The 15,902-nt window shown below is 34.5% G+C and overlaps 1 long non-coding RNA gene across 1 annotated transcript in view; it reads right to left on the bottom strand.

Annotated features, from left to right (window-relative positions):
• Positions 1 to 742: 742 nt before the first annotated feature.
• LOC138706316 (uncharacterized) overlaps positions 743 to 15,902 on the bottom strand; it is a 29,905-nt gene continuing 14,745 nt past the window's right edge. The window contains exon 2 of the long non-coding RNA XR_011333956.1: positions 743 to 1,035. This is a non-coding gene — a long non-coding RNA (uncharacterized lncRNA). The remainder of the gene's footprint in view (positions 1,036 to 15,902) is intronic.

Below are 15,902 nucleotides of genomic sequence, written 5' to 3'. Positions count from 1 at the left end.
AAAGGAAAACCAAGAGGTGGAATTTAACTGAGAGGATTCAATCCGGCATCGGAATTGGAATCCGGTGTGGCTTAGTGGATAAAGCGTCAGCACGTAGAGCTGAAAACCCGGGTTGGGGTCCCGGTGCCGGAGAGAATTTTTCTCCGCTCCACCGATCCGTCATCAAATTATTAAGGCTTTTACAATTTTGTAGCTAATAAGCTGAATTTTTTCTGCGATATTCATTACACCATGCTTACCAATTTTGCGCATGATATTTTTCTGTCAAACTTTTAAAAGGAGAAACACATACATGTGACATAAACAAAAATTAAAAATAAAAATTGGTATTGTTTCACAAATTATTTTTTTTTTTGAAATCGGGGATTATTTAAGAAATAAATTCACAATTCTCTCTCAAACATAGCAGAGGTGCTGTGTAAAAATATTCAGATTGAATTAACGAAATTTGTATGAGAAATAGAATTTCGACAATTAACCCCCCCCCCCCTTTTAAATTGAATAACTGAGAGAATAAGTGAACGATGAAACTCAAATTTTGATAACTCTATTAGGTTCCTAAGATGAATATGTGTAACAAAACTGATAGCTATATCTTAAAAAATGTAGAAAACTTCACTGTCTCTATAGTCTTCCCTCATCTCTATCAGAACTCTATTCGATTCCTTATACTGATTTCTTCTCTCTTGCAGGAACCTAGTATAAGTTTATGAACTATTTTCAGAAAAATAGATATACAGAATTTAGACAAACATATTTATTTCTCATACGTTTACAATTTATGAATAAATCCATATACATTTTCATAATTATGCTACGTCATTAACATCTTCCAATTTGCATACAATGCAGCGTTAAATATCCCAAAAGCGAGAGGCATAGACCAGAGAAGCGAAAGACCAAACCAGTTCTTAACGTTAAAGCAGTAGTAATAATTATTGTTATCGAAGATAAATGCTTTGTTCCGGACGTGTCCCGGGCCGGCACGTTCACACGTTCTTCAGCCACGGTGGCGCCGTTTGGGCGATCGCGGATCTGTGGAAAAACAGAAAAAGAAAAGAAAAATAAAACTGAGAAAATAAAAGAAAAACTGGTTTGGTCTTCACTTAACAAATTATATTTAAGATGTGGTTCTTGAAAAACATGAGACGAACGTAACACCAGATAGATATGTTCAGCGAGATATGATTTTTTTCTGTTTAATATTCATGACCTTGGGTCGTCTGTAACGTTGGAGAGCCTGGGACACCGAAGTGCGGAGAATTATAGTAATTGTGCATGCAAAATCTTAAGTGAAAGAGATGAGCTAAATGGACTCTCACGGAGAGGTATGTAGACCTATCATAGATGTAGGAGACATTTTTTCTACAATATTAAATATAGGGTATTTCAAAAGTCAGTACAAATATTAAACCGCTATAAATATTATAATATTTGAGATAGGGAAAAAACAAAAACATCACAGTGTTTGGCAAATAACGGGGTTTATAAAACACTGGGAAGATGTCCGCCGTTCTCTTGTGCAATGTACAGCATTTTGCCTGCGACACCATGCACAGCATTTCGCCGATAAAATCTTGGAATACTGGCAATTTCTTGAGATGGCATCTTTCATTCGCAGTAGGGTTGTTGGATGTGTCAGGAAAACTCGTTTTTTAAGGTAACCCCACAAGCAAAAGTCGGCCGGATTGAAATCTGGAGATCGCGGTGGCCACATTGTTGGAAAGTGCCTACTGATGGCTTCGGTCGGAAAACGAACCCCAATTATGCGTGTTAACTACACCATTAATTTTTATCAGCATCTTAGGTCATTTAGCATCTCAATGAGAAGGTGAAAATGCCGGTTAAATGAGTCCCGCGTCCAGCACCGAAAGTTACCCAGCATTTGCTCATATTGGGTTCAGGGAAAATCCCGGAAAAAACCTCAACCAGGTAACTTGCTCCGACCGGGAATCGAACCCGGGTCACCTGGTTTCCCGGCCAGACGCGATAACCGTTACTCCACAGGTGTGGACAATAATGGAATAAGACAGACTGTTGTAGTAAACGGGGAGCGCTACTGCAGCATGTTACAGAACTTCGTCATCCCTAGACTGAGGATTCATGATATGTAAAACATAATCTTCATGCAAGATGGCGCTCCACCTCACATCTTTATCCCTGCAAAACAATTAATTACGCAGATGTTTGACGATCGAGTCATCAGTAGTCACGTTGTTTGCCCAACATTGTGATGTTTTTGTTTTTTCCTTATCTCAAATATTATAATATTTATAGCGGTTTAATATTTGAACTGACTTTTGAAATAGCATATATATCCGACTATTCTCGAATATCAGAGGAGCTCGTCATTACGGCGTACGTCGACTTCCGCATATCAACATATCAGCGGGCCTTGTTAAATGGGCATCCTAGATTTTTACTACTGTCCAAACTGTGAGCGTTTCGCAGAGAAGTAGTAAAATGTGCGAAACTTTTTATTCTGAACACCGAAACTTGTAGATCTCTTTTTAACCACAGTTTTGTATGAAATAAGCAGAAATGGGAAGGTAAACTGGAGACTGTTTGAAAGAAATTTTTGTTGCGGGAAACGCGAAATCCTGTGAGAAATTTCTATCCTAACACTCCACAACGGGTATCACTGGAGTCACCAGTGGATATGAAAGCATTAATCGCAGAATGATAAGCCCATACTCTACCACTGATGTACAACTAGGCTTGCCAACTTTCGTAAGTAAAAATTAGGAACACAAACGTTACTGACAATTTTATTACATTAATTTCCACTTACCAACCCACATATTCAACACTAGTACTCTTATAACAGTTCGGAGCAGAAGAAATATCAGATGATAAACGATATTAAGATATATGGATCATATGCGGAGACGAAGAGGAAGGCAGAAAATAGGAAAGACTGGAGAATGCTGGGTTTGCAGTAAAAAACCTGTCCTTGGGTAGAACATAATGAATGAATGAATATATATGACGAGCTACTAGAACAGCACGTCTTTCAACGGCAAAATTGGCACAAGAGGAGAAGTGCAGTTTGTAATAGTAAGAAATTTTTCTTTTGTTTAGTCAACTGTTCGAAGACAGATTTGGACCCCATAAGTGACATCAATAAGACATCACATGAGGCAGCTAAGCCAGGAGATAATGGAGTAGGTTCCCAGCTCCTTTCCTCTTCCATTGCATATATCGCTGACTAGCTACATATTACACTAATCAGACTTGAGATGTATACAAACGATATTGTTCTTCCTCTGACACACATCAAGTGAGATGTACGCCTGATAACAGATGTAGGACTACATATCAGCCAGAACCTCAATCAGAGTCTTAAGATTCAAATATTTGTATGTAAATTATGCTAGTTTGCAAACATTTTTCTGAAACATCAAGTATATGCCATGGCATTAAAAATATTGATTGGGAAAATCACCGACATGTAAATGTGGGGAAAATGCTCGAAAGGTTGAACAATTGCTAATCGAATGCCAAATATTTCATCTAATGAGACTAAATAAACAGAATATTACATATAGGGAAAGAAAAAAACTACACCAATTTTATTTCATATTATGCTTTTGCTAGGTTGATCTAAAATATTTTTGAATTGCATATAAGCCTATAGCATGATTTTACCGAAGTTCTTGGTTTCTTACTGCACCATAGATGCTGAAAGGTCATAACTTTTTGATTTGCACCTTGGCTCTTGGAAATCGATGAGACAGATTTGGTTCAACATTTCTGGACTTGATGATCGAACAGATACGCAACTTTAAAGAATTGATTGTTTATACATTTAAGACATGATGCAAATATCCAACAATCTCCTACTGTATATAGTAGAAATTAACTATGAATAAATTTTAGCTTTTGACATGATTTCGTCCGTATGCTGATTTGTTTATACCTGAGTGCAATATTACCGTTAGATCCTATATTACGGGTTTCCATTTCGGCCGAGAGCGATGAGTTCATTAGCATGGCCTCTTCCGGTAAGGAAGAAACGTGTGCGTGATGGAGATCTCCAAGCAAATCTATCGGGCATTTGACGCCCATTTTGAATTTCGATGCTGAATAATCTTTAGAATTGAAAGCGTCTTTAAATAAATACACTGTGACTACTAATTATTATTATTATTATTATTATTATTATTATTATTATTATTATTATTATTAGCAGTAACAGTGGCTTACAATGCTTTTGTATTTCAATTTATATTTACTAGATTATAATTGTAAGTATTTACATGTATTTTGTGAGACTTCAGTTTGTATGTAAGAGTTTACAAAATGCATCATTTTGAGCTACTTTGTTTGAACTGTCTGAATATACGAGATTGTATGTATGTTTATTTCAAGATGTATTATTTAAGTTTGGTTTGTAACTTTCGAAACTGAGTTTGTAAGAAATATGACCCTGTAGATTGTACTTGTGAAAAGTAGGATTATAAATAAAAAAACCACACACAATATGATGGAAATATACGCAGGTAGTAAGAGCATACACGACAGAATAATACATTTCACGAGATGCTATTATGCAGAGACATAATATGCTGTTTCACGAGACGTTTCAATGTAAGGTCGTCTCTAAGAAAAATAGTAAAAATTGAATCGATTATTTTTGAAAGGACACATGTCCACTTTCGTCAATTTTATAGGAGAAGCAAAAAACTGTTTGTTTTGCAAATGGTACTTTGAAGTATAATCAGATATTTTTTATTCGACGACAGAGGTGTAAAGTTACATTTACATGCATAAACTGGTGGTAACATCACTAAAACTTAATTCTAAAAAAAATCATATTTATAATGGACTTGTGTCCTTTTAATAATAAACAGTAAGTAAAACATAATGAAATAAATGTTTATATTCTTAAATATGTCTTAACTATTATTGACTAACACATACTTAAGAATGCAATTGTTAAGAACATTATTTTACCGAGATAAGATCTCTTATTTCTGAAATAAAGCAATTCAAAAGCATAATGAGATGTTAAGTTTTTTTCTTAAATATTTCCTCTGAAGTTTTCAGTCAACTTTATTGTTTCTTTCTTCTCGACCACTGGAGAATTTCTTCATAAAATTGAAGTTATTCAGGATACATACTGCATAACTTTGCTGACATTAACTTTCTATTTATTTACTAGCCGTACCCGTGTGCTCCGCTGCACCTGTTAGAAATAAATATAAAGTAATTTCATAATTAAATAGGACGTTTGATCCAGGGAACAACTTTTACAACAGCGCAAGATAATCTGCTTCGCTCATTACCCAATTTTTTTTTTGCATTGCATTTATTGCATATATATTTTGTGTATTTTAACACGATTCAATTGAGCATAGTTAAAATTTGAATTATTAAATAATGGATTGCTAAGCTAACGTACTATTACTGCATACTAAATCAATACACTCTCGTTGTTCATTAATTCTCTGAGATTAAAATGAGTGTACATAAATATTATTTTAAGAAATACAGAAAACGAATGTACAAAATAGCCTATCAAATTTTCTGTGCATAAGAAGCTATTTTAATCTTACCTGTCCTCGATTTACTCAGACGTTACTGTAATAATATTATAGCCAGGGAAAGGATTTATATGTAAATACATATTTACTTATAAAGCTAATATAATTTATATTTTGCATTATCTTTATGTTTCACAATGTGTAGGGTTGAAAAATCCTACTTTTATTTTCCATATTTTTCCATATTTTAGAGTTTAGTACATATTTTCGTTAATTTCCATATATTTTCCATATTTCATATAAAACAGTCCATATTATATTAGGTTTAACAATAAAACAAAACAAAATTCCATTAACTTTTAAAAATACATTTCAACAATAGAGATTTAAACACATGTTCAGTAATCCCTTTAACATCAGAGTTATTTGAAAATTAGCAGTCCTATCAACAATGGGAAAGTAAGTTACAAAACTGTATTAATTTAATTTAAAATTTTTAACAGACTTCAGTTGTGCAGCTCAACAGTTAAATGCCAGTCAGAGTACACATAGGTTCAGTTTTGTAAATCATACTATAAAGACGGTAAATATGCCAAAAGTACGTCATTCAGTCAATTTAAAATCAAAACTAACAAGTTACATTTCAGAATTTAAAGAAGATGGTTTATCAACTGACAATAAAATATTATTTTGTAATTTGTGTCAGTGTGCAGTATCATCTACACAAAAGTTCCTGGTGCAACAACACATTACAACTAGTAAACATCAGGCCAACAAACAACTAAATTCCAAGCAGAGACAATTGTTTTTAACACAACCAACAACATCGAATGTAAGATCTGAGTTTAACATCGACCTGTGCCGTTCTCTCATCTCTGCTGATATTCCTCTCTACAAACTAAAGAATAAGGTCTTCAGGGAATTCCTTGAAAAATATACTCAACATACAATCCCGAATGAGTCAACACTTAGGAAGACGTATGCTCCATCCATCTACGATGAGACAATAGAGAAGATAAGAGATGAAATTAAAGATAGTTCAATTTGGGTTTCCATTGATGAGACTCCCGACAAAGAAGGTAGACTTGTTGGTAATGTAGTTATCGGTTTGTTAAGTGAACAATATTCTGAACGAATTCTTTTACATTGTGATGTTCTAGAAAAGTGCAATAACAAAACTATAGTTAAACTGTTCAACGAAGCTATGGGTATCCTGTGGCCAAAGGGTATTATGTACGATAATGTGTTATTCTTTATTAGCGATGCTGCCCCTTATATGGTCAAAGCTGGACAAGCATTATCTGTTGTATATCCTAAATTGACTCATTTTACTTGTGTGGCGCATGCATTTCATCGTGTGGCAGAAGTGGTCAGAGACAATTTCCCTAAAGTAGATTTGTTGATTTCATCAGTGAAAAAAGTATTTCTCAAAGCTCCCAGTAGAGTTAACGTGTTGAAAGAAATGTACCCTGAAATTCCATTGCCACCAAAGCCAATTTTAACTAGATGGGGTACATGGCTAGAAGCAGTTGAATATTATGCCGAACATATAGACTCTATTAACAATGTTCTCCTTGCATTGGACTCTGAAGATGCAGTCTCAATTGATACTGCGAAAACAGTTACCTGTGACATAAGTGTGAAGAATGACTTAGCTCACATTCAGCATACATTTTCATGCATCATAAAAACGCTCAAAAGTCTCCAAAATAGGCACCTTTCACTATCTGAAAGTTTTGAAATTATAAATAGTACTGTGGAACAACTGAATCGTGGTAGAGGTAAAGTTGCAGATGCAGTAAGAGCTAAGGTGGACACTGTACTTTCAAAAAACCCTGGATATGAAGAACTACAAAAGGTTGTTGCTGTGATGAGTGGTGAATCAACAGTGAAGATTAACTTGGACTTATCCCCAGCAGACATTGTGAAATTGAATTATGTACCAGTTACTTCTTGTGACGTCGAACGCTCTTTTAGTCAGTATAAATCTATCCTCAGAGACAATAGAAGAAGATTCACTTTTCAGCACTTGAAAGAAATGTTTGTAACCTATTGTTATGGTAACAGACAATAAAAATTGTGTTTTGTTGAAACTACATTGGAAGATAAGGTACGTCCATTATATTTTTTGTTTAGTTTGATTAAAATGTACCAATATTTAACGTACATAGTCATTTTTTTATAATTTTAAGTCCATATTTAATTCCATATTTTGGTAAAAATCCATATTTAATTCCATATTTTGGTAAAAATAACTACATATATATTTACATATTTCATATATATTTTTAGTCCATATAAATCCGTTCCCTGATTATAGCATTATGTCCATCTAGAGAAACTACACTTTCCAATGGTGAAATAATTATTAATTATACAAATCGGTTAATTTAGCTTCTAATATTACTTCATACTAACACAGTAACATTCTCTGTAGACTATGTTTAATAGCTTTCGATTGTTAATGTCCAAGGCCCCTGTTTCGATTGTTGTTGTCCAAGGCCCCTTATAGACGAAGTCTTTTGTTCATAATTCATTGCACCGTCTTAGATGGCGTTATTTTAATTTTAAAATTCATTTATCTCATTAAATATCAGTCCTATCAAAATTTTGTAAAGAATAAAACTTATCAGGAATCATTTTCAAAGAAACTTTTGTTATGTAACATTTTTCACAAAAAGCAATAATAAGCGAGGTATTTCGATTTATTTAATTCAAGCCCCCTTATAACCCCCCTTTTAAATAAAGTATTTTGAATGTCATATAGCTTGAAACCTAAGTTACAACGAACTTAATTTATATTCCAATTTTCGTATAAATCGGTTCAGCCATTATCGCGTGAACAAACATACAGGCAGACATACAAACAAAAATTTCAAAAAAGCGATTTTCAGTTTCAGGGTGGTTAATTATATATGTTAGGACCAATTATTTTTGGAAAATCGAAAATTACCAGAAAAATTTCGGCTACAGATTTATTATTAGTATAGATTGGGACTTTTTCATAATATGCTTCACTTTCAGGTAGTTTCAAGTCATTAGAATACATCGCAACATTTGAATGTGTGTGTCATTTCTTCATCAATATATAAGCTATACGATCGTATAATAATCATATTCATATGCAACGAATGTTTCCGCGAACTTAGCATCAAAAACCATCATTGAATACTGTGAAATTTGAGAGTATATTTTCTGAACTTTTTGGTACTCCTTTCCCTAATGATTCAGCTACTCACTATTTTTAACTGTTGTAAACAAAGAATGGAATCATGGGGTTTTATATTGTATATTATGCAAAGAATGATAGGAGAAGAAGAGAGTTTGTTATTGATAGGTCACATGTCTTGGACACGTGCCCTTTCAGTACTAAACGGAGACTTCTTTACACTGTAACACTTAGTAGAGTGCACATACTTGTGTCTTTTCTTCAGTAAACGGTGCGCTACAATAAGAATATATTGGTGGTCACAACTCAATTTGTCAAAAAAGTGGACATGTGACCTTTCAATAATAACGAATTGAATTGTGGACAAGGAAGATGTCCGACTCCTCACTCAGAGATGTGATTCTCTTATGTGCCGGAAGTTCAGGAATAATAGGCTACCCCAGCTCCATTACCCTTCCTAAGAATTTTATTTAAAAAAGTTTATTACTTCGCCAGGTTTGTATGCATGCATTTCAGTTACGGTAACCACTCGATTATGATGAATAAAGGTTCCTGTCTTCTTTGAATATGTTATCTTGTCTATACAGTATTCGATTTTGTGTGTATAAGAGCATGAAGTGTTTGTGTTCTGAACAAATTTATATACAAACAAATCCTTAAAGCCTACTCTCTGCTAATCAACAAATTACACAGCTTTCATTCCCGCATTAAATTTTGTTGTGTATTATCGTCAAACATAGCAATGTACAACTGTAAACACATGTAAACAAGTCCTCCATAATGCAATGCCAGCAAACAGTAGAAATGGAGTCTCGTGTATTTTGTAAGCACTTAAGAAGTCAGTTTTTCAACGCAAAACAAGAGGGGAATAAAATAAATGGATTCATAATTAACTTCATCAAAGTCAATGATTACGCCTGTACGATATCTATACTAATAATAAATCTATAGCCGAAATTTTTCTGGTAATTTTCGATTTTCCAAAAATAATTGGTCCTAACATATATAATTAACCACCCTGAAACCGAAAATACCTTTTTTTGAAATTTTTGCTTGTGTCTGTCTGGATGTTTGTTACCTTTCCACGCGATAATGGCTGAACCGATTTATATGAAAATTGGAATATAAATCAAGTTCGTTGTAACTTAGAATAAAGGCTATATGGCATTCAAAATATTTTATTCAAAAGGGGGGTTATAAGGGGGCTTGAATTAAATAAATCGAAATATCTCCCTTATTATTAATTTTCATGAACAATATTACATAACAAAAGTTTATTTAAATATAATTTTCGGTAACTTTTATTCCATGCAAAATTTTGATAGGAATGATATTTAATGAGATAAATGAGTTTCAAAATTACAATAACAACGCCATCTAAGGCGATGGAATGAAATAAAAAAACAAATGACTTCGTCTATAAGGGGCCTTCGACAACAACAATCGACAGCTATGAAACATACGGTAGCCTACAGAGAATGTTTCTGTGTTTGTATGAAATAATATCGGAAGCTAAATTAACCGATTTGTATAATTAATTATGAATTCACCATTGGAAAATGCAGTTTCTCTAGATGTACATAATGCTATAATGTTATTACAGTAACTTCTGAGTGAATCGAGAACAGATAAGATTAAAATAGCTTCTTATGCACAGAAAACTTGATAGGCATTCGTTTTCTGTATTTCCTAAAATAATTTTTATGACCAAATGAGTGGTCTCTGGATCAAAATGATCGCATTTTAATTTTTTAATACAATTTAAAATAAGTAACATAATAAACGATTTATCTTTCTATCAAACACGAATGTTCCCTGGATCAAATGTCCTATTTTAATTATGTAATTACTCTATATTTATTTGTAAGGGTGCAGCGGAGCGCACGGGTACGGCTAGTGAAGAATAAAATCCTTAAGATTTGCTGATGATATGGTGTTATTAGCAGAAGAGGAAATGATATTAAAGTATATGCTACTGGAGCTAAATGACAGCTGTGAGCAGTATGGGATGAAGATAAATGCAAATAAGACGAAGAGCATGGTCATAGGAAGAAAATACAGAAGATAAACTTGCGAATTCTAAATGAGGCAGTAGAGCAAGTAGAAATCTTCAAATACTTGGGATGTACTATAAGCAGAACGTGAGCTGTTGCCAGGAAGTTAAAAGGAGGTTAGCAATGACCAAGGAAGCTTTTAATAGAAAAAAGAGCATTTTCTGCGGACCTCTGGAAAAGAACTAAGGAAGAGACTAATGAAGTGCTTTCTGTGGAGTGTGGCATTATATGGGGCAGAAACATTGACACTATGACGAAGTGAAGAGAAGAGAATAGAAACATTTGAAATATGGATATTTAGAAGAAAGGAACGTGTGAAGTGGACAGAGAGAATAAGAAATTAAGCTGTGTTGGAAAGAGTGGGTGAAGAAAGAATGATACTGAAACTGATCAAGAAGAGGAAAAGGAATTGGTTGGGTTACTGGCTGAGAAGAAACTGCCTACTGAAGAATGCACTGGAAGGAATGGTGAACGGAAGAACAGTTCGGGGTAGAAGAAGATATCAGATCAAAGACGAGATTAAGATTATGGATCATATGAGGAAACGGAAAGGAAGGCAGAAAATAGGAAAGATTGGAGAAAGCTGGGTTTGCAGTGAAATACCTGCCCTTGGGCAGAACACTAAATGAATGAATGAAGCACTTACAATAGAATTAAAAATATACTTCAATTTTCATCTATGGCCGTCAACATCTTTCTACACATTGGGATTTTTTCGTCTTTTGGTACGGTGAAGTGGTCGGGAACGTAGCATTGTAGCCTCTAGTGGGCTTATTGTGTATTACCACTCCTACACTGAAAATAACTTAAAAAAAATTAGAACAATCGTGCTTTTGTAGATATCTTTACTCTGCTGTGTGATGACATCTGTACATTGAGTGTGCACATTTTCAGGTTCAGGTGGAGTTTATAAAGAATGTCTCCTATCCCTCCCTCCTCAGATTAATGCCATCTGTACACTAGTCATAATACTACATCACGCCGCACCATTTTTGGTAAAGACTACTGAGATGATAGTCAATAATTCAAGCGAGTATCCTACTTGGAGAATGATAATGAAATTATGAAGAGAAACAGGAGTACCCTGAGCACAAACGCTCAGGAACCTTGGCTTTGTGCACCACAAATACGACTCCATCACCGGGATTCGAACCCGGATCCGCAGTCATCGTAAGCCAGTAATCTACTAAATGAACTACCATTGAACTTACAGAGAAGATAAAATGAATGCTTTCGCATTATAATAATAATAATAATAATAATAATAATAATAATAATAATAATAATAATAATAAAAGTAATCACATTAATAATAATAATAATCATAATCATCATCATCATCAAGGAAGATTACATATCTCATACTGTAACAAATCTTCCATTCACAAGGAAATTGGAAGATCACCTTGCCAACTTAATCTGTGACAACTAGCTTATTTATTTCCTACGACATTATTGTGATATTTGAAATAAATGTGTTTATCATCATGATCATCATCAGAGCTAATACAAGTCTTTCATCGATATGGAAAAAAAATAGATCACCTTTCCACTTTAATCCGTGGTAATTCACATTTTTATGTTCTCTGTGCTTGCAAGAATAATTCTTAAAATGAACGTGTTTATCACAATCACAATATCACAATATCGCAATATTCATAATCACAATTCCCCTTTCGTTGAGATGGGAACTACGGTATATCCTCCTGAGTCCTCAGACGGAATGACTTATTGTATAACCATGGAAATTTTTATTCCACTCTGAACACTAAGAGCCTAGAAATATTTTTTTAACAATTTAATAGTACAGACATCACTACCCCCTCCCTTTAAATTATAAGACGAACTCCGAAATGCAACAATTTTAATTCATTGACTTTTATTAAGTAACAATTATTTTCATACTTTCCCCACTTACAGGAGTGCAGGGCACTCTATAGGCCTGCAGGTAAAACAACTATTTTCCAGTTCACATTTCATCAAACTATTTTCATACTTCCTTAAGTAAAGATGCTTAGAACACGCTGTATATGCAAAACAAGACTTTTATACTGCGTTAGTCAAACACTTAGTTCGCTTCGTGCAGGAGGATTGCATACCCTCCAGGGTACAGTACATGCTTGACCAAAGCAAGCAATGGCTGCAGTCTCTACAGAACCCCATTGAAACAAACTTGAGCTGATAATTGGATAATTTGGGACCTCGATGCAAGGTATATACACACGCTGAACAAACGGGACTTTCAAGTGGACAATGTTCCCTTTTGAATCATGTCGAAATAACAGGCAGGTACTTCATGCATTGGATGGAAATTCTTCAGCTCTCCACCTAGTGTTTGCGCTTCAATGTGTCTTCTATTCCTTCGCTCTCCACTCTTTATCAAGCTAATCCCTAGAACGTCAATTTACGATAAAGAAGTGAGTTACCCAACAAGTTAGCTAATGAGATACTGTTCGGAGTAACGCTAAGAGGAGAATGGTTTCAGTTCAAGGTGTAGAGACCTAGTATTGATTATGTTCCACTTTTGATGGAAAAAGACTCTTAATATTAGATGATAAAAATACGCTCCGGCGCCGGGGATCGAACCCGAGTCCTTGGTTCTACGTACCAAGCGCTCTCACCATTGAGCTACGTCGAAGTCCAATCCAAAACACCGGATCGAACTCTCCTCCTCCATTGTTTTTCCCTTTGTGGCCTGCCTCCAAGTTGGGCATGTATGTTGACTTTTTTTTTAATTAAGTCAAGTACCATTATACAGGCAGCGAACTCAGTTGAGTGACTTGGTGGCCGGGATTCCACAGTAATGTGTTCGGTTCGATCCCCGTAGCCGGAGCGAATTTTTCTCCTCTAATATTAATTCTTACCATAACAGATATATTCTGTAGGACCAAAAGAAAAAGATAATCTTTAGGAAAAAGGCTCAGCAAGTTATCTCTATGTACACTAGAATCCACAATTACTGTCTTTGTTATTTTGCTTTTAGTTTCTCGAGAGAAACTATATTTCGAGATTTTTTGCAAACCTTAACGTATTTAGCATCCTTCACACTAAGCCACCTTTGGAGTTAAATCAAAAGAGCACTGACCTTCGACAAACGAGGACAATGGAATATATAACCTCTAATGGCTAAATCGCATTACATTCATATTCGTATTATTTCGATATATTTTGTATTTAGAATTTGATCTCTAGTTGCAGTAAACTCAGGTTAATTGTAGGTAATTCTTCACATATTGCATATACATTGAATTGAATCATATTAGTTCATAAATAAATCTAATTAAACAAATATATTATAAATCATATTAAACATATTACGTATAATGTTTGTTAAAATTTAATTCAAGATTATTGCTGTAGAATCTTCAGTACACTTTTAATATTGATTAAAGGTGGATGAGTGGAAGAAAATACTTTTTGGCCTTAACTCTTCCAGTGAAAATAAAACATTTTACGTTCAGAAAATATACTTCAGTCACGATTATGATAGTTTTTCTACGGTTCTCCCATTTTTTTCCTCGTCATTCAACTAATACTATTCACAATTCTTTTTTCCATGATTATATCCGTCTGTAGACCACCAATTGTATTTCGTGACTTGTGTCATATAAATCGTGTCCCATGGTGAATGTTAGTTAAATCTACATAAGAGACAACGGAATACAACCCCCTTCTCAAGTTCGGCAATATGTGACGTGACATGACGATTCATGCAGATCTGCGAGGTACGTATTTGTTGGCTGGAGAAGAATGAGTGGTGTGACGGATGGTAGAACTGACTTAGCCTGACAGTACAGTCGGCACGCGACTCATTCCATCACGGATGCACAAAAAAGCTTATTTAGTGCTGAAAGATGCCCACGTATTTCGCTCGATAAACAAATATATTACTTCTATAGACTAATTATATTCCTCATACTAGAAGAGTTGTTTCGAGCATACCTCTTTCTGTCTGTAGGTTTACAGTGATTTTACCTGAATTCTTATGCAAGGATTTTTATTTGAAATCGAAATCACTCGTTGACGATTTAGATTAGTGCAAAAAAACTGTAACGATATCCTTCATGAATTTCATATTACGTAGACACAACGAATAAAGTGACACAGTTAGTAAAGAACGACTACTGTTAAATTAATTAATTATTTCATAGAAAATTATTTAATTTTTTTCCCTTTGCGATTATAAGTTAATACTCTACTCCCTCCGACTATATCACTTCACACGGAAGAGAAATTTTCTTTTACATAAAAATGATGTATTCACAGGTTATAAACTCCCCTACTCATGCGTGTATGAAATTTTACAAATGTTAGTTTTGAACTGTCTCAATAATTATATTTCTGAATTTTGAAAGAAAGGAATTTGTTTAGAATTCTATTAAGGACAAGCTATATGTATATATTTTTTATTTTAGTAGGTTATTTTACAACGCTTTATCAACATCTTAGGTTATTTAGCGTCTGAATGAGATGAAGGTGATAATGCCGATGAAATGAGTCCGGGTTCCAACACCGAAAGCTACCTAGCATTTGCTCATATTGGGTTGAGGGAAAACTCCGGAAAAACCTCAACCAGGTAACTTGCCCCAACTGGGGATCGCACCCGGGCCACCTGGTTTTGCGGCCAGACGCGCTAACCGTTACTCCACAAGTGTGGAAGACAAGCTACATAATTTAACATTTTTATAAGGGATATGCATATTAAAGGCTAAGAAGTGATGCCTCGTATCTACAAAAATCGTTATTTAGCTTAACAGCCAGATTATTATTTGTATTAACTAGCCTACATTATTTATTATGTTCACAAAGTTGAAAAGTTAACGAATATTTTGTCCTCAAGTAGAAAATCTTGCTAAGTAGAAGGACATATAAGAATTATGACTATTAAAAAAAATGTAATTTTTAAAACAGATTTTTATTCTCCTGCAAATTCACAGATACAAGGTATCACCTTTTAGCCATCAATATGCTGTAATATTGACGGCGGCCAATCATGGTGGCACCATGTGGTCAATCAGAGATGGCTGAGGACACGCTGCGCTGCAATGGTAGAGGTTTGTGACATACACTCCACTGTGACTTCAGACTTCATCAGCAGTAACGTGACGGCGCCAACTGCGACTTAAATGGGCTCCGATGTTACGAAATGAATGGGAAGATCTATACTTGTTTGTGGTAATTGGAGTGGCAATT

The sequence above is a fragment of the Periplaneta americana genome, chromosome 9 (assembly GCF_040183065.1).
Source record: "Periplaneta americana isolate PAMFEO1 chromosome 9, P.americana_PAMFEO1_priV1, whole genome shotgun sequence".
NCBI lineage: Eukaryota > Metazoa > Arthropoda > Insecta > Blattodea > Blattidae > Periplaneta > Periplaneta americana.
The sequence above is the reverse complement of the archived record's forward strand: the minus strand, read 5'-3'. Positions and strand labels throughout refer to the sequence as shown.